A 19,783-nucleotide genomic window follows, 5' to 3' on the forward strand; every position below is an offset into this window, starting at 1 on the left:
AAGTACAAATCTTGTGCTGTACTGGCTTTGATACTAACAAATTAAAGGACAAAAATAAAAGCCATAGCATGGTTTGGTTGCTTGCTCACTTAATTAATTAATTTATTTATTTCTTTATACAATTTTGGTCGTAGCTATTGAGTGCTCAGTAAATGTGCTTGGCTGACAGTTTTGGAAATAGCCTTTTTTGTAGTCCACTTACTACTATAGTGAAGGCAACACTTTATCATTAAAAACAAAAATTTGAGCCCTGGCTGGATAGTTCAGTTGGTCAAGCATCATCCAGAGGCACAGATTTGCCAGTTCAAACCCGGTTAGGGCACATACAGGAATATCTCTATATTCCTGTCTCTCTGTCCCTCTCTCCCTGCCTCTCTTAAAAAAAAAAAATTTTGAAGCCAAGGAAAACATTTGGTTTTAACCACTAGAAAGTGTTCACTAACTTCCTCTAATTCCTGTAATTTTACCATAGTTATAACTTAGAAGTAAATTTGATTTCTGAAGAATTATTAGAATGACCTCCCAAAGATTACCATGATCAATTGTTTTAAAAATCCAGACCAACATACATTTCTATGCCATTATTTGACCAAAAATGTTTTATTGTTTATAGTGATCACAAAATGGTTTTTGTGTTCCGATTACTGTGAAGTTGTTTGACTCAAGAGGAATTATCTGTTTGTGTTGCCGCATGAGCCATAGGTAACCTTCCATTAGTGTTTAAAGGCCGAGGACCAGAGTTTTGATGGTTCACGTTGTAGAAGAGGACGTGTCTGTCTTGGCACTGTCATAACCCTCACGTCCCTCCCTTCACCCATTCTGCTGCTCAATGGCCCAATAATTTGAACAATCTCTAAAATAGACTGAGTCCTACCAATCTGTTATGGCAAAAGTAAAGAGCAGTTCTTTAGTATTTTATTTTTGGTAGGAGGAGTTGTTTGTTTTATAGATTGTTGTAAGATCACATTCTAATGCTTGAAACAAAGCAGAGAAAACAATAAATACATAATCCCCAATGATTGAAGATCAATGAATATTCATTTTCCAAAATTACTTTCAGATAGCATCTTCCACTTAAAATAATTTTAATATTTCATTAGAAATTGTTGAAATTGAAATGATATGGCCCTGGCTGGGTGGTTCAGTGGATAAAGCATCCACCTGAAGCACCAGAGGTTGGGGGTTCAACTGGAAGTCAGGGCGCAAAGCAGAAGTAATCAATGAGTACACAGCTGTACATGGAACAACTAAGTGAAACAATGAGTTAATGCTGCTCTCTCTCTCAAATCAATGGGGAAAATTTTTAAACAGGGGAGGATACTCTTCTGCTAACTGAAGGAGTTTTAGTTTCTAGAAATTGTAAGGCTGGTGGCTGTGGCCATGCAGATTTGCATTGAATTCAGGTAGAGAGTAAAGGAACTGTGGAGCTGGAAATCGGTGAACCCGACCAATTTGTTGGAGGCTCACAAAGACAGGCAAGCCAAAAAAAGAAAGAAAAGGGAAGAAAAAAAAAAAGGGAAAGGAAAACCTGCATTTTGCAGTGGAGGGCAAGGGATCAGGAAACCAATCATACCTCTCAATGGCTGTGCACTGTCTGATCTCATTGCCCCTGATGGGAAGCACTTATATCCTTACAATAGTGCTGCCACGTGCTAATACACTAATTGCACAAACTCTCCTCACAATCTATGCAACAGGTATCTTCCACGATGGTCCCTGTGCAAGAAGTGAGGTGCATTGCATAAACAGAAACAGTACAAACTACAATAAAATTACCAGAGTAGAAGCTATGGGTGAAATGAAAGAGTTGTCAGTGGCACCAAGAGAGGCAAATCTTTCCCCTCTGGCAGAATACAGGCCAGAGTTTTGTCCACAGACAGCACAGTAGCTGGTACCAGAGGCCGCCCCGGGTGGGTGTGCCAAACCTTATTGGCCTGTACAACAGGATCTAATGGTTCTATGTATAATAAAATGGAAGAACTCATTACTGGCCATAAAGAAATTACATCTCTTCCTTCCTGTCTGTCTGTCTCTATCTGTTTCTCTCTCTGACTCTCTCTGTCTGTAAAAAAAAAAAAAAGTAAAGAAAGAAATTACAGAGGTGCCCTTCATAATGCTGTCCCCCTGAGCACTCAAGGGGTAATACACTTCTACCTTAGGCAGCCAGGTGCTGGTTGCCCAGGGAGTTAACTGGAGGTCCACCTCTAGCCCCTTACCCCATGGTGCCAACAAGGCCACCAATTGTAGGAGGGAGGCCTGTACAGTTCAGGGCCATGTCCATTGAAGCTGTTGGTCTTTAAGGAGGGCTGTTGGGGCAAGCAGGAGCATGTTGCCCTGCCATCCAAAGCCCTGCTCGAGTCAAGCATCCTTGGTGCATATCTGCAACTAGTTGGGAGCAGCTGCCCAGCACAGTAAGTAGTGCCTCCACTGGAGCTGGGCTGCCCCCGTCAGGGTCTCTCATTCAAAATCCAGAGCATTGTCCTCAAGCAGTGTGTACATCCATTGAGGGAGCTGCTGCCCACCTCCTGTTGCAGCCCCTGCTTTAAGAGTGCTTTATACCACTCGGTGATACCAGCGGCCTGTGGGTGATACAGAACATGGTACTTCCAGTCTACCCCCAGCTCTTGAGCCCTTTGCCTCACCATAGAACCAGTGAAATGGGTACCATTGTCACTTTCAAGGACCAGAAGCTACGCAAACACAGCACCCAGGTGGTCCAAAGCCTGTGTGACTGCCCTCTGGTCTGGGTTACAGGAGAGTAAGAGCAAGCAGACTGGTGGCAGTATCGACACAGTTATCTGCATACTGGTACCTGTCTGACTTTGGTAAGGGCCCAATGATGTCTATCTGCCATTGTGTCAGTGGAACACAACCTTTCTGGATCTGTCTAGGTGAGGCCAATTGTCTCCAAGGGTGCTCCTTGGAACACACTGCACATCAATTGCAAGCTGCAAGTACCTCTGCATAGGACACAGGCAAGTTTCATGCCTTAGCTGTAGCCCACATAGTTTCTGTCCTGCATGGAGCAGGCGCTGGTGGAGCCACTGTGTCACATTATCTGCAGGTGCAGTCTCCAACCATCACACCCTTGCCAAGATGTCTGCCTCATCATTCCCAGGATGGGCTAGAGGGGCATTGCCCTGAATGATATACTGTTACCTGCTTCTGGTGTCCTATTTCCCATAAGTCCTGCTACATGGCCTGACCCCATAGTAAACAATGCATTACCATCCACTGGTTAATGTGCCAAGTAGCAATCCAAAGGGTCAGTCCATGATATATAGCCCAATTGTCAGTGCTGATCACCAGAGGTGAAGGTTCATTATGGGCAATGAGCTATATGGCTCTTAATTCTGCCAATTGGCTGCTTTGGCTTGTACCTGTGTTGATCCAAATAGTCTCAGTAGCCAGATAGAAGGCTATGGCCATCCATTTGGCAGGTTGGCACCTGCTGGAACCATCAGTATACCAGGCATCCTCGGGGATGGGCATCCACCCCTCCTGGTGGGAACTGACTTCAGGTTCTGCCTCCTGAGCCCCAGCTACACCTGACTTTAAGGTCACATAGGTTACAGGACCCAAGACTTCCTGCGGTTCTGCCCTCCACAGGCTAGTGATAAAAGCACAGCATTGTTGCAAGTATGTGCCCCTTTTGGCCAGGGAGGAGGTTTGGGCCATACCACTAGTGGTTTGGTCATCCAGTCTCTCACCCATCCTGTAATAGGGTATATTGTCTTGACTGTAACTGGCATTGTGATCATAATACTCTCAGCAGCCAGGAGGGCAGCATACACAGCTGCCAACTATTTCTCCACTAATGAGGAACAGAGTTCAGTGCCTTTCCACAACTGGGACCAAAACCCAATAGGTTGCTGTAAGTGCTCTGTCCATTGCCACAAGCCCCATCCAAACCTTTCAGGGGTTACAGGGATGTCAGGCTCAGAGGGCCTGACAGAATCAAACACATTCAAGGCCTGTGCTACCTTGACAGCTCTCATAGCTGCTGCAAATGCACCTTGTGCCTTCTCAGTCCAATTCCAGCAAACACCCTTTCAAATAAGTTTGTAGAAGGGGCAAAGTAAGTGAGCCGCACGGAGTATGAATGCTCGTCAATCCTCCAAGAGACCTACAAATTCCTATAGTGTAACTGTTCTACCATAGTGGTCACAGGGAACACTTGGTTCTTATCTATAACTGTGTGTGCGACAGCTGTGTTAGGCTTACTCACTGAGTTACTGGCTGCAAGTCCTTTGCCTGATTAGTGCAGGAGCACATGGCAGCGCCACGTGTGTATGGCCTATATAAGGCTATGTGTGCTTGCACTCAGGGGGATTGCAGATACACAGATTGCCTTCCTGCCACTGTGAGGGGCCATTTTTGCTGTTTGTTTGCCTGAGAAGTGGTTTCCCCTGCCTGTGTGCTTGTCTGCCATTGTGAAACTTTATTAAATGGAATGGCCCAACCTTTTCTGGTTCCACAGTTTTTCTGCCATATGTGCGAATTCAATGTGAACCTGCCTGGCCTTGGCCACCAGTATTACATCTGGCATAGTAAGCAGGATTCAGAGCAGATGGGTATGGAGCCACTGACACCTTGAGGGTGGCATAGAGGAATGGTCGCTGTTCTCCAGTATATGATTCCCTGTGGCTGTCCTTTTGGGGGCCATAGGTCAGGCATTTTTTACAGCCCTTTGAGAGGAAACCGAGAGCTCTGTGAGAGGAACTGAGCTAGGTCAAAAGCTCCAGGATGAGCTGCATACTGAGCACCAATGATGGTGTAAATTAGAGTGAGTACTGGAGAAGGAAGCCGATTGGGTCCGAGAGTTGCAGTGTGACGTGCAGGCTGAGCACCAACAGTGCCTGAAACTGAAATGGTCTCTGGACAAAGACTTACAGGTTCTTAGTTGCAGTTTGCCCTGGAAGCTGAACATTGGCAGAAACAGCTGTTGGAGAAAAAACTGCAGGTTCAGGAGCTCAAGAGTCAATTTCAGGCTGAGAGCTCGCAGCCACAGGAACCAAAGAGGATGTGGAAGACGGAGCTGCATTCCTGCTGTCGATGTGGCTCTGACTCAGTGGGAGCAGGTGTTTCCAACTCTTATGAGGGGGAGGTTCAGGTTGTAACTGCCATCTACAGACTCAGAGCCTGGCCAGTGGTCACCAAGAAGGTAAAATCCCAGCAGCCAAGAGTCCCACAGGGGAAGCCACAGCCTACTCTGTGGTCCAACCCTGCACCTGGGCAGAGCTAATGAAGTTGGGGGTGAAATTCAGGCAGAAACCTACTGAGCCCCTGGCAGCCTGCTTGGTGCAGCTGTGGGACATAGGGGGGTGGATGGCATTATGGTCTCCAAACAGAGATGGACCATAAGGCTGTGAGGGCTGGTGCCTGTGCTGCTCCTCCAACTAGCAAGAGGAATGGGCTTGTGAAAATTACTTGAACACAGATGTGGATAGATTCGACTGTGGCCAGGGCGGATAGAGAGAAATTAGATGACAAGTCTAATAAAGTCTTGGTGCTTTGGCAGCAGCTTGAGTCAGAACAGAGGTTCCAGCCACTGAAAAAGTGAAGAAGCTGGTGGCCCTGGCATCTGTCAGGAAAATGGCTGGTGTTCAGGTTACAGGATCCCCAAGATCCATTGCCCCAGTTTTAATAGGGGGAAGGGAAAGGGACCCATCTGACAAGGATGGGTGGGGGCCAGAGGCCCCATGTAAAATTGGCAATCCACTGGTCCCCTTTTAATGTGCAGCAAGTGTTGGCATTAGAAGGTAATAGGTGCTTTCTTTTTTTTTTTTCACAGCAGAAGCAGCTAAGTGAACTATTAAGGTGACATAGGCCTTGAATGTGTTTAAGCCTGACAGGCCCTGTGAGCTTGTTGAGGGGTCTGGATGGGGCTTGTGGCAATAGACAGCAGACAGCACACTATGGAAAGGTGCTGAGATTCATTAATAGAGCTGTATGGCTAGTTGCCTATAATAGACCTTCATCTTGGTGATTTGCACAGACAACTAGGCTGTCTATCATGGACTGACTCTTGGATGGCAACCAGGGGGGAATACTGGCTTCCTTGATGGATGGACACATCGCTCATGCACAGTACTATGAGAGACCCTGATGGGGGGTGGCGGGTTGCCACGGCACCTGTGGAGGCCCTCCTGCACTGGTTCTCATGAGTTGCAGAGGTGCACCAAGGATACTTTATGGTTTCCATGGACACAGCCCTGGACTATACAGGCCCTCCTACCTATCATGGGTTAGGGAGTTAGAGGTGGGCCTCCAGGTAATATCCTGGGCAGAGTGCTCTGGAGACACTGTGAAGGGCACCTTTGTAATTATTTTAATTATTGTGTAACTTTTACTGTTGCTGTCCCCTATGTTTTCTGTCATGTAGATTGTGAAGCAAGCAACCCCAAAGGGGTGAAATGTGGGGCAGCTGTGTTAGGCTTGCTCACGGGTTTACCAGCTGCAAGCACTTAGCTTGATTAGTGCATGAGCACGTGGCAGAGACACGTGTGTATGGCCTATATACAAGGCTATGGGTGCTTGCGCTCAGGGGAATTGCAGATGCGCAATTGCCTGCCACCATTGTGAGAGGCCACTTTTGCTGTTTATTTGCCTGAGAGGTGTTTCCCCTGCCTATGTGCTTGTCCACCATTGTGAGACTTTATTAAATGGAATGGTCCAACACTTTTTAGCTCCACAGTTTTTCTACCATCTGCCCAAATCCAATGTGAACCTGTGTGGCCTTGGCCATCAGCATTATACTGCGTCAGGGATTTTTGTCTTACCCAACCAGACAACTCCCAAGAACTTAATAGATAATCCAGGTCCTTGTAATTTGTCCTCCTTGACTGCCCAGCCATGTGCTTTCAAATGGGATAGCAGAGTAGAGATCGCTTGCTCCAATTCTGGAAGACAGTCACTAGTTAGCACAATATCATCAATATAATGGTACATACTAACCACCTCTGGCTATTTCCATTTAGCCAAGTCAGTAGCCATGAGTCCATGGCACAAAGTGGGGCTATGCAAATAGCTCTATGGTAATACTATAAAGATCCACTGTCTCCCTTTCCAACTGAAGACAAATTGGTCTTGATGCTGCAGCTATATCAATAGAGGAAAAGGCGTCAGCCAAATCTGCCATAAAGTGGTTTGTTCCCAATTCATAGCTTAGTCAATCTATCAGGTTAGCTTTCTAGAGATAAGCAGCATGCAAAGGGGGAACAACTTTACTAAATTCTCTGTAACCTACTGTCATTCACCAGGTTTATTCTGGTTTACACACAGGTCATACCAGGAAGTTGTAAGGGCTGTGTGCTGGCTGGATGATCCCCACTTTTTCTAGATTGAGAATCATCCCTGTGATTTTTCCTTCTTCTTTTTATTTTTATTTTTAATTTAGACAACTAAATTTAACAGGGTGATATTGGTCAGCCAGAGTACATAGATTTCAAGAAAATATCTCCATATCATTTGGACAGTCGATTATGCTGTATACTCATCACCCAAAGTCAAATCATCTTCTGTCACCCTATATTTTGCTTCTCTTTAAGCTTCTCCCCTTCCCCCAACCCCCTCTGTCTCCACCCTTCCCTTCCCCCGGTAACCATGGCACTTTTGTCTATGTCCATAAGTTTCAATTTTGTGTCCCACATATGTATAGACTCATACAGTTCTTAGCTTTTTCTGATTTACTTATTTCACTAAGTATTTTGCTAGTATTTTGTTTAAGATTTCTGTATCTGTATTCATTAGAATATTGATCTGTAGTTTTCTTTTTTTGTGTTGTCCTTACCAGGTTTTGGTATGAGGGATATGTTGGCCTCATAAAATGTGTTTGGAAGTATTGCTTCTTCTTCAATTTTTTGGAAGACTTTGAGAAGGATAGAAACCAATTCTTCTTTGAATGTTTGGTAGAATTCACTAGGATAGCCATCTGACCCCAGACTTTTATTTTTGGGGAGGTTCTTGATAGTTTTTGATAGTTGTTTCTATTTCCTCCCTACTTGTCAATCTATTCAAGCTTTCTACTTCTTTGTGACTCAGTCTAGAAAGATTGTATTCTTCTAGGAATTTATCCATTTCTTCTAGATTGTTAAATTTTGTGGCATATAACTTTTCATAGTATTCTGCGATAATCCTTTGTATATCTATGATATCTGTGGTAATTTTTCCTCTTTCATTTTGGATTTTGTTTATGTGAGTCTTTTCTCTTTTTTCCTTAGTGAGTCTTGCCAAGTGTTTGTCAATTTTATTGATCTTTTCAAAGAACCAGCTCTTTGTTGTATTAATTTTTTCTATAGTTTTTCTGTTCTCTATTTTATTTATTTTTGTTCTAATTTTCATTATTTCCTTTCTTCTTCTGGTTTTGATTTGCCTTTGTTCTTTTTCTAGTTCCTTAAGATGTGATGTTAGATTGTTTACTTGGGGTCTCTCTTCTTCATATAAGCATGAACTTATGAACTTCATGCTTCATATAAGCATGAAGTAATGATATGAACTTCCCTCTTACTATTGCTTTTGCTGCATCCCAGAGATTCTGATGTCGTATTGTCATTTTCATTTGTTTATATATATCTTTTGATCTCTTCTTCTATTTCTTCTTTGACTCATTTATTTTTTAGAAGTATGTTGTTTAATTTCCACATTTTTGTGTGTGTATTTACTTCTTTTTTGCAGTTGAAATCTAGTTTCAAAGCCTTATGGTCAGAGAATAAGCTTGGTATAATTTCAATCTTTCTGAATTTGTTGGTGTTAGTTTTGTGGCCCAGCATATGGTCTATTCTTGAAAATGTTCTATGTACGCTGGAGAAAAATGCATACACTGACGTTTTGGTATGAAATGTTCTGTAGATGTCTATTATGTCCATTTGTTCTAGTGTTTCATTTAAGGCCGATATTTCTTTATTGATTTTCTGTTTGAATGAACAATGTAAAGCTATCAATAGTGTAATGAGGTATCCAAGTATGATTATATTTTTTTCAGTTTGCTTTTTTCAGTTTGCTCTTTTGGATCAGTTAGTAGTTGTCTTATATATTTAGGTGCTCCTTGGTTTGGTGCACATATATTAAGAGTGTTATATGTTCTTGATACGGTGTCCCCTTTATCATTATGAAATGTCCATTCCTGTCTCTGGTTACCTTTGTTGTCTTGTATTCAGCATTGTCAGATATCAGTATAGCTACTCCTGCTTTTCTTTGGATATGATTTGCTTGGAGAATCATTTTCTAACCTTTCACTTTGAATCTATTTTTATCCTTGTAGCTTAGATGTGTCTCTTGAAGGCATTATACTGTTGGGTTATGCTTCTTGCTCCAATTTGCTACTCTGTGCCTCTTTATTGGTGAGTTCAATCCATTTACATTTAGTGTAATTATTGACACTTGAAGATTTTCTATTGCCATTTTATATACTGCTTTCTGATAGCTTTGTGACTTGTTTGGTTCTTCTTTCTTGTTTTCTATCATTTGTTTTTTGTTTGGTGGTATTCCATACTTCTATCTTCTGTTTCTTCTTTATACAAGCTATGCCTTTCAGTAGTGGCATTTTCAGGGGTGGTTACCATTAGGTTATTAGAAGAAAAATTATCATATTTATTAAAGTCCATTATCTCATGGGTGCTTCTGCATTCCATCCTTTTTTGTTACTGCTGATCTTTATACTCTCCCCTTTTATGTCACAGATTATCCTTGTTTTTATTTTGGTTTTGTTAAAATTTTTTACTTGTAATTTTGTCATGTTTGTTTTTTTGTATCTGGTTGGATAACCCCCTTTAGTATTTCCTGTAGTGGGGGTATTCTGGTGGTAAATTCCCTCAGCTTCTGTGTGTCTGTAAATGTTTTTATTTTTTCTTCATATTTGAAGGATAGCTTTGATGGATATAGTATTCTTGGCTGGTAATTCCTCTCCTTCAGTATTTTAAATGTTGGGGTTCATTCTCTTCTGACTGGTAGAGTTTTTGCTGAGAAATATAATCATAGCCTAATGGGCTTTCCTTTATATGTTATATCCTTCTTCTTCCTAGCTGCCTTGAGGATTCTTTCTTTGTCATTGATTTTTGATGATTTCATTATGATGTGTCTTGGAGTAGGTCTGTTTGGGTTGAGGTAACTCGGTGTTCTGTTTCCTTCTTGGATTCGAGGCCCTCTTTCCACAGGCTTGGGAAGTTCTCTTTGATTATTTGTTTCAATATGTTCTCCATTTCCTTTTTCCTCTCTTATTCTTCTAATATACCCATTATTCTTATATTGCTCTTCCTGATGGAGTCAGACAATTCTGGTAGGGCTTTCTCATTTTTTTTAAAAAAATTTGTAAGCTTCTCTCTTCTTTCTGTAGTATCTTTAGTTGCCTCTATTCAATGTTACTAATTCTCTCCTCCATCTTTCTTGTTCTATTGGCTAAGCTTGTTACCTCATTTTTTCAGTTTGTGTATTGAGTTCTTCATTTCTGTTTGGTTCTTTTATATAGTTTCAATTTCCTTGGTAAAGTACTCTTTTTGTTCATTAAGTTGTTTTTTTAATCTTATTTTTATTAATTTTAATGCAGTGACATTGATAAATCAGGGTACATATGTTCCGAGAAAACATCTCCAGATTATTTTGACATTTGATTATGTTGCATACCCCTCACCCAAAGTCAAATTGTCTTCCGACACCATCTATCTGGTTTTCGTTGTGCCCCTCTTCTCCCCCAACCTCCTCTCTCTCCTTCCTAGCCCCCTCCCCACCCCCCAACCCACCCGCTGTTACAATCACATTCTTGTCCATGTCTCTGAGTCTCATTTTTATGTCCCATTTATGTATGGGTTCATATAGTTCTTAGTTTTTTCTGATTTACTTATTTTACCCCGTATAATGTTATCAAGGTCCATCCATGTTATTGTAAATGATCCGATGTCATCATTTCTTATGGCTGAGTACTATTCCATAGTATATATGTACCAAAGCTTTTTAATCCACTCGTCCTCTGACAGACACTTGGGCTGTTTCCAGATCTTCGCTGTTGTGAACAATGCTGCCATAAACATGGGGGTGCATTTCTCCTTTGGAACAGTTCTATGGTGTTCTTAGGGTATATTCCTAAAAGTGGGATAGCTGGGTCAAAAGGCAGTTGATTTTCAATTTTTTGAGGAATCTCCATACTGTTTTTCACAGAGGCTGCACCAGTGTGCATTCCCACCAGCAGTGCAGGAGGGTTCCCTTTTCTCCACATCCTCGCCAGCACTTATTCTGTGTTGTTTTGTTGATGAGCGCCATTTTGACTGGTGAGAGGTGATATCTCATTGTGGTTTTAATTTGCATTTCTCTAATGATTAGTGATGTTGAGCATTTTTTCATATGCCTACTGGCCATTTGTATGTCCTCTCTGGAGAAGTGTCTATTCATTTCTTTTGCCCATTTTTGGATTGGATTGTTTGTCTCTCTGGTGTTGAGATTTACAAGTTCTTTATAAATTTTGGTTATGAACCCCTTATCGGACATATTGTCAAATATGTTCTCCCATTGTGTAGTTTGTCTTTTTATTCTATTCTCATTGTCTTTGGCTGTGCAAAGGCTTTTTAGTTTGGTATAGTCCCATTTGTTTATCCAGTCTTTTATTTCACTTGCCTGTTGAGATAAATCAGCAAATATATTGCTGCGAGACATGTTGGCAAGCTTACTGCCTATGTTTTCTTCTAAGATGCTTATGGTTTCATGGCTTACATTTAAGTCTTTTATCCATTTTGAGTTTATTTTTGTATTCTAATATCATTTTTTTGCAGGTAGCTGTCCAATTTTCCCAGCACCATTTGTTAAAGAGACTGTCTTTACTTCATTGCATGTCCTTACCTCCTTTGTCAAATATCAGTTGTCCATAGAGCTGTGTGTTTATTTCTGAGTTCTCTGTTCTGTTCCATTGATCTATATGCCTGTTCTTATGCCAGTACCAGGCTGTTTTGAGTACAATGGCCTTGTAGTATAACTTGATATCAGGAAGTGTGATACTTCCCACTTTATTCTTCTTTTTTAAGATTGCTGAGGCTATTCGTGTTCTTTTTGGGTTCCATATAAATATTTGGAATAGCCTGACCAGGCGGTGGCACAGTGGGTAGAGCACCACACTGGGATGCGGAGGACCCAGGTTCGAGACCCTGAGGTTGCCAGCTTGAGCGCAGGCTCATCTGGTTTGAGCAAAGCTCACTAGCTTGAATCCAGGTTCACTGGCTCGAGCAAGGGGTTACTTGGTACAGCAAGGGGTTGCTGTAGCCCCATGGTCAAGGCACATATGAGAAAGCAATCAATGAACAACTAAGGTGTCACAACAAAAAACTGATCATTGATGCTTTTCATCTCTCTTTGTTCCTGTCTGTCTGTCCTTATCTATCCCTCTCTTTGACTCTCTCTCTGTCTCTGTAAAAAATAAAAATAAAAATAAAAGATAAATAAAACTTCTTAAAAATTTTTGGAATATGTGATCTATATCTTTAAAGTATGTCATTGGTATTTTAATTGGTATTGCATTGAATTTATAGATTGCTTTGGGTAATATAGACATTTTAATGATGTTTATTCTTCCTAACCATGAGCATGGTATATGCTTCCACTTGTTGGTATCTTCCTTGATTTCTTTTATCAATGTTTTATAATTTTCCAAGTACAAGTCTTTAGTCTCCTTGGTTAAATTTACTCCTAGGTACTTTATTTTTTTGGTTGTAATAGTGAAGGGGATTGTTTCCTTAATTTCTCTTTCTGACTGTTCATTGTTGGTGTATAAAAATGCCTCTAATTTCTGAGTATTAATTTTATATCCTGCCACTTTGCTGAATTTATTTATCAGGTCTAGTAGTTTTTTGACTGAGACTTTAAGGTTTTCTACATACAATATTATATCATCTGCAAATAATGATAGTTTTACTTCTTCTTTTCCAACTTGAATGCCTTTTATTTCTTCTTCTTCTCTGATTGCTATGGCTAGAACTTCCAGGACTATGTTGAGTAAGAGCAGTGAAAGGGGGCACCCCTGCCTTGTTCCTGATCTTAAGGGTATTGCTTTTAATTTTTTCCCATTGAGTATGATGTTGGCTGTGAGTTTGTCATAGATAGCCTTTATCATGTTGAGGTATGTTCCTTGTATTCCCACTTTGTTGAGAGTTTTGATCATGAATGGGTGCTGGATTTTATCAAGTGCTATTTCTGCATCTATTGATATTATCATGTGGTTTTTCTCCTTCCTTTCATTTATGTGATGAATCACATTGATTGATTTGTGAATATTGTACCAGCCTTGCCTCCCAAGAATAAATCTCACTTGATCATGGTGTATGACTTTTTTCCATATATTGTTGGATCTGGTTTGCTAATATTTTGTTGAGGATTTTAGCATCTAAATTCATCAGGGATACTGGCCTATAATTTTCTTTCTTTGTGTTGTCTTTGCCTGGTTTTGGAAATCAGAATTATGCTTGCCTCATAAAAGAAGCTTGGAAGTCTTCCTTCCTCTTGAGTTTTTTGAAACAGCTTGAGAAGAATAGGAGTTAGTTCTTCTTTGAATATTTGGTAGAATTCACTTGTGAAGCCATCAGGCCCAGGACTTTTCTTTGTTTGGAGTTTTTTGATAACTGTTTCAATATCATTTGTTGTAATTGGTCTGCTTAGGTTTTCTGATTCTTCCAGATTGAGTTTTGGAAAATTGTATGTTTCAAGGAATTTGTCCATTTCATCTAGGTTGTCTAGTTTTTTGGCATACAGTTCTTCATACTATTTTCTTACAATAGTTTGTATTTCTGTTGTGTCAGTTGTTATTTCTCCACTCTCATTTTTAATTTTATTTATTTGAGTCCTCTCTCTTTTTTTCTTGGTGAGTCTAGTTAAAGGTTCATCGATCTTGTTTACCTTTTCAAAGAAGCAACTCCTAGTTTCATTGATCCTCTGAATTGTTTCTTTAGCCTCTATGTCATTTATTTCTGTTCTGATCATTATTATTTCCTTCCTTCTACTACATTTGGGCTTTACTTGCTGTTTTTTTAGTTGTTGTCTTTTATTTTGTATTTTTCTGAAGCTGGAAACGGGGAGAGACAGTCAGACAGACTCCCGCATGCGCCCGACCAGGATCCACCTGGCACGCCCACCAGGGGCGAAGCTCTGCCACGACCAGAGCCACTCTAGCGCCTGGGGCAGAGGCCAAGGAGCCATCCCCAGCGCCCAGGCCATCTTTGCTCCAATGGAGCCTTGGCTGCGGGAGGGGAAGAGAGAGACAGAGAGGAAGGAGGGGGTGGGGGTGGAGAAGCAAATGGGCGCTTCTCCTGTGTGCCCTGGCCGGGAATCGAACCCAGGTCCCCCGCACGCCAGGCCGACGCTCTACCGCTGAGCCAACCGGCCAGGGCCTCTTTTTTTAGTTTTTTAAAGTGCAGGGTTAAGTTGTTTATTTGAGCTTTTTCTAGCTTCTTAAATTGTGCCTGCATAGCTATGAACTTCCCTCTCAGTACTTATTTCACTGTGTCCCATAAATTTGAGGTTGTTATATGCTCATTATCATTCATTTCTAGGAATTTTTTTATTTCTCTTTCATCTCATTCTTAATCCATTCATTATTTAACAACCTGCTGTTTAGTTTCCATGTGTTTGAGAATTTTTGAGTATTTCTGTTGTGGATGATTTCTAGTTTCATGCCATTAGGATCAGAGAAAGTGCTTAACATGATTTCAATCTTCTTAAATTTGTTGAGACCACTTTTGTGCCCTAACATGTGGTCTGTCCTAGAGAATGTACCATGAGCACTTGAAAAGAATGTATATTCTGCTGCTTTAGGGTGAAAGGTTCTGAAGATATCTATTAAATTGAGTTGATCTAGTGTGTCCTTTAAGTCTGCTGTTTCTTTGTTAATATTCTTTCTTGAGGATATATCTAGTGATGTTAGTGGGGTATTGAAATCCCCTAGTATTATAGTATTGCTGTTGATCTCACCCTTTATATCCATCAACGTCTGCTTTATATATTTAAGTGCTCCTATATTAGGTGTGTAGATATTTATAATAGTTATATCTTCCTGTTGGATTATTCCCTTTATCATTATGTAGTGGCCTTCTTTATCTCTTACTATATCCTTTGTTTTAAAGTCCATTTTGTCTGATATAAGTATTGCTACCCCAGCTTTTTTTCATTTCCATTTGCATGAAATATTTTTTTTCATCCTTTTACCTTCAATCTATGTGCATTTTTGTTTTAAGGTGTGTATCTTGTAGACAGCATATGTACGAATCCTGTTTTCTTATCCATGCAGCTATCCTATGTCTTTTTTTTTTTTAACAGAGGCAGAGATAGACAGGGACAGACAGACAGGAATGGAGAAAGATGAAAAGCATCAATCATCAGTTTCTCGTTGTGTGTTGCGACTTCCTAGTTGTTCATTGACTGCTTTCTCACATGTGCCTTGACCGTGGTCCTTCAGCAGACTGAGTAACCCCCTGCTGGAGCCAGCGACCTTGGGTCTAAGCTGGTGAGCTCTTTGCTCAAGCCAGATGAGCCCACGCTCAAGCTGGCGACCTCGGGGTCTCGAACCTGGGTCCTTCCACATCCCAGTCCGATGTTCTATCCACTGCACCACCACCTGGTCAGGCTATCCTATGTCTTTTGATTGGATCATTTAATCCATTTGCATTTAAGGTTATTATTGATATGTAGTTGTTTATTGCCATTTTATTCTTTAAAGCTGTATTCCTCTTTTGCTATATTCTTTTCCCACTTTGATCTGTTTACAACAGGCCCCTTAACATTTCCTGCAGCATTGGTTTGGTTGTAATGAATTTCTTGAGGTTTTTTTTTTGTTTGTTTGTTTGTTTTTTGTCTGGAAAGCTTTTTATTTCTCCTTCAATTTTAAATGATAGCCTTGCTGGATAAAGTAGTCTTAGTTGTAGGTTCTTGTTCCACATTCCTTTGAATATTTCTTGCCATTCCCTTCTGGCCTCAAGTGTTTCTGTTGAGAAGTCAGATATCATCCTTATGGGGGCTCCTTTGTAGATGATAGCCTTTTTTTCTCTAGCAGCTTTTAATATTTTCTCTTTATCACTTAGCTTTGGTATTTTAATTATGATGTGTCTTGGTGTAGGTTTCTTTGGGTTTCTCTTTAATGGAGTTCTCTATACTTCTTGAACTTGTGAGAGTTTCTTCTGCATTAATTTAGGGAAGTTTTCAGCTATGATGTGATTGAACAAAGACTCTATCCCTTGTTCTTTCTCTTCTTCTTCAGGAACCCCTATGATGCAGATGTTATTTCTCTTTATGTTGTCACAGCGCTCTCTAAGAGTTTTCTCAGACTTTTTGAGTCTCTTTTCTTTTTTCTTCTCTGCTTTCATACCTCTCATTCCAATTGTCCTCCAACTCATTAATTCGATCCTCGGCTTCATCCATCCTGTTTTTAATTCCTTTCATTGTGGTCTTCATTTCTAATATTGTATTTGTCATCTCCGACTGATTCTTTTTTAATATTTCAATATCCTTTTTTTATACTTGCTATTTCTTTATTTAGGTGTTCATAATGACCATCCATTGTTGTTCTAAGATCCCTAAGCATTCTTACAATCATTATTTTGAACTCCGCATCTGGAAGTTTGGTTATTTCCATATCACTCTTCATTTCCTGGAGGTTTCTCTTGTGGTTTCATTTGGATTGCACTTCTCTGTCTTCTCATTATATCTCTGTGTTTGGGTGTTTTGTTTGTAGAGCTGGTTGAGGCTAGGCTTTGTGTTGTCTGCCTCCAGTTTTCAATTGTGCTATTTCTTGGTCTTCTTGGGTTGGCATCAGCTATTATTTGTAATCCACTTTTGGATTTCGGCCACTTTGAAGTATTGATTTGTTTGTCTTCTTAACAGGTGATAGTCTTGTTTACTGATCTCAGCAGGGGGCTTATTTGAAACTGTATCCAGGAATGCGGTGGCTATAACCTGAGACTCTGAAGGCGTCTTCTGCTAGTTACTCTCTCTGGGTGCAGGGTGTTTTCTCAGCTTCAGTAGGGGGAGGTGTATCTCAGATCTCCGTTGAGACCTGAGTTACTGCCCCTCCTCCCCACTTCTTGTTTTCAGCTGTGTCTTGTTGCGCTGATTGAAGCTGGAGAGGTGTCTGGAGATCTGTGACCCAGAAGCACTTTGACTTTTGTTTTGTGGAAGGAACATCCCCTCCCCCACTTATGGCCGCCTCCAGCACTGGATGAGTCAGCTTCTCACGTCATCCCCTGCATTCCTCTGCCCCTCACCGTCTCTCTCTCCCCCTTTTTTTTTGAAGACAAGTCAGCCCTTTCAACACACCTCATTCCCTGGTCACCAGGCAAGTGGCTGTGAGCAGTATTTACTGCTCTTTTCCTTGGAGTGAGATCCCTTCTGGGCTCTCAGCCTAACCCCCCCCCCCCTCTGTTCCTGTAAGCAGGGGAGATTCAGGCACTCCCTACCAGGTTTGTTGTGGCTTCTTCTTTGCTCCTTGGTTTTTGAGAGCTGTTCTTGTAGTCTAGAGTTTGTTTTTTACGCTGATTGTTCATAAATTAGTTTGTAATCCAGTTCGGTGGTATGAGATGGGAATCTGTGCATCTGCCTGCTCCGCTGCCATCTTCAGTTCTCTCAAGTTGTTTTTTGAGCTCACTAAATTGCCTTTTAGTGTTTTCTTATATCTTATTGAGTATTTCTAGAGCTTCAGTTTTGAATTCTCTGTCATTAAGCTCTAAGGTTTCCATGTAATTGAGATTTTTTCCTGGAGATTTTTTATAATCTATCTGAGCTATGTCTCTGTCTTGTATATCAATATTTGATTTATTTTTCCTTCATGGAATTTGTGGATGTTATTGTTAATAACTCCAATAAGAGATAATTATTCTTTTTTCTGGAAGGGCGTGCTGCACTACAATATTTGCCTCTGTGAGATTTTTGAGTGTTCTGCTCAGGCTTAGTTATCACCTTTGTAATGATGCAGGCAGAGTCATCACATGGGTAGGAGGGGCTTGTTGCTAGAGCTTTGCAATTTTATGGCACTGACAATGATCAATGAGGAGTCCTCCTGGGCCCTCCCCCACATCCCAACAGAGCAGGGGATCTATTTTCTGGGTGCCCCCTCCTCTCACAGGAGAGAGCATTCTGGAGACCTAGTGGAGGGGGGGTCCACCACCACCGGTCACAGGAAGGGGAGCAATGAGAAACAGGGAGGCTGGGGTGACACAGTCCAGTCCCTCCTCTAATACCAGTCTAAGCACAACCTTGGGCAGGGCAGGAGCTGCACACCACAAGCCAGTGTCCTCAAGCTTTGGGAGCAGCTGCAGCAGAGATCGCAGATCAGGGGCTTCCCTCCCACACATGCTAAACTCCCTCTGGCAAGCCAGTGCCCGAGCTCCAGAGCTGGTGGTGCAGATCCCAGATCAAGCACATCTGGTGCCACAGGGCTAAATTGTGCCAGTCAGGCAGGCAGATCAAACACACCCCAGTATCCTGTGGGATGATCTCCCCATGCTATTTGCTCACAGTTCTTGGGAGCTTGCCACTGGCTTTGTGTGCACTCCACACCTGTAATTGCTCAGTCCTGCAATCACAGGTGTAGCAGATGCCAGGAAACGGCCCTGCTCCCTATTCTTGGTCCCTGTCTCAGCTCCCCTCCAGACTCTACTCCCAGCTCCCCTGGGTCTGAGACAAAGCCTGCACCAACAGTGCCTCCCTGCCTCGGGTCCGTAAGGAAGGAGAAAGACTCAGTCCTCTGGTATTTTTTCTTCTTCTGTGCTTTGGCCTGCCTTCTTGTGCAATCATACCTTTGTCTATCTGGTGTGTGTATATTTCAGGTTCATCTGGGTTTTTATCCTTGTATATAGTTGTATAATTTGTTGAAATTTCAAGGAGGGAGATGAGGAGTCTCTCTCATGCCACCATTTCTCTGATGTCACTCCCCTGTGATTATTTTCATAACTGCCTGGCAGACCAGTACTGCTTTTTGCTAGTTACATACCAGGAACAGGTAATTGCAAGGGGGAATGTGCTGCATGTCCCTGCAACACTGCCTTCACAACCTGGACCCACAGTGAGGACTCCCTCATTATGGTTTCCAACCACAATCCTTGTGAGACATCTACCCCCAAAATATATTCAGGAATAGGAGATACATGCACCTTATATGTCTTCCTGTCACCAATGAAGTGGTTATTGGCTTCACCTGAACAATTTGGCCCCCATAATCATCAATGGCCACTGAGTCCCAGTGAACCACTCTGGGTTTCCATAGAGAAGGGAATATTCTGCACCTGTATCCACCAAGTCCAACACCCATTGTACATTAGAAGGGGACCAGTGGATTGCCAGTTCCACATGGGGCCTCTGGTCCCCACCCGTCCCTGTTAGACGGGTCCTTTGCCTTTTCCATATTGGAAATGGAACAATGGGTCTTGGAGATCCTTCTCTCCCTTGGTTGTCTCCACTATATAATCTTAAAACTGTGCTGCCCACATACCAACTGTTTTATTGGTTGCTGTTGGGGCTTTTTGTCTCAGCAGCTGGAACCTCTGTTCTGGTTTAAGCTGCCACCAAAGCTCCAAAAAAATCTTTATTAGAGTTACCATCTAATTTCTCCTTATATGCCCCAGCTGCCATCAAATCTACCCACACCTAAGTTTGGGTAACTTTTATAGGCCCATTTCCCCTGGTACTCAGAGGCAAGGAGGCAGCTTGGGCAGCATCCCTCACTGCTTTATGATCCCGAGCTGCCTCCAGCTCCCCCAAATCTGCTACCATCTGCATAAACACTTTGATGGGATACCCCACATAGGGTCCCAAGGTAGTCACTAGT

General features: G+C 41.8%; 1 pseudogene; it reads right to left on the reverse strand.

Annotated features, from left to right (window-relative positions):
* Positions 1–16,437, reverse strand: part of LOC136388429 (ribosome production factor 1 pseudogene) — a 33,384-nt pseudogene extending 16,947 nt beyond the window's left edge.
* Positions 16,438–19,783: the final 3,346 nt, after the last annotated feature.

The sequence above is a fragment of the Saccopteryx leptura genome, chromosome 1 (genome assembly GCF_036850995.1).
Source record: "Saccopteryx leptura isolate mSacLep1 chromosome 1, mSacLep1_pri_phased_curated, whole genome shotgun sequence".
Lineage (NCBI taxonomy): Eukaryota > Metazoa > Chordata > Mammalia > Chiroptera > Emballonuridae > Saccopteryx > Saccopteryx leptura.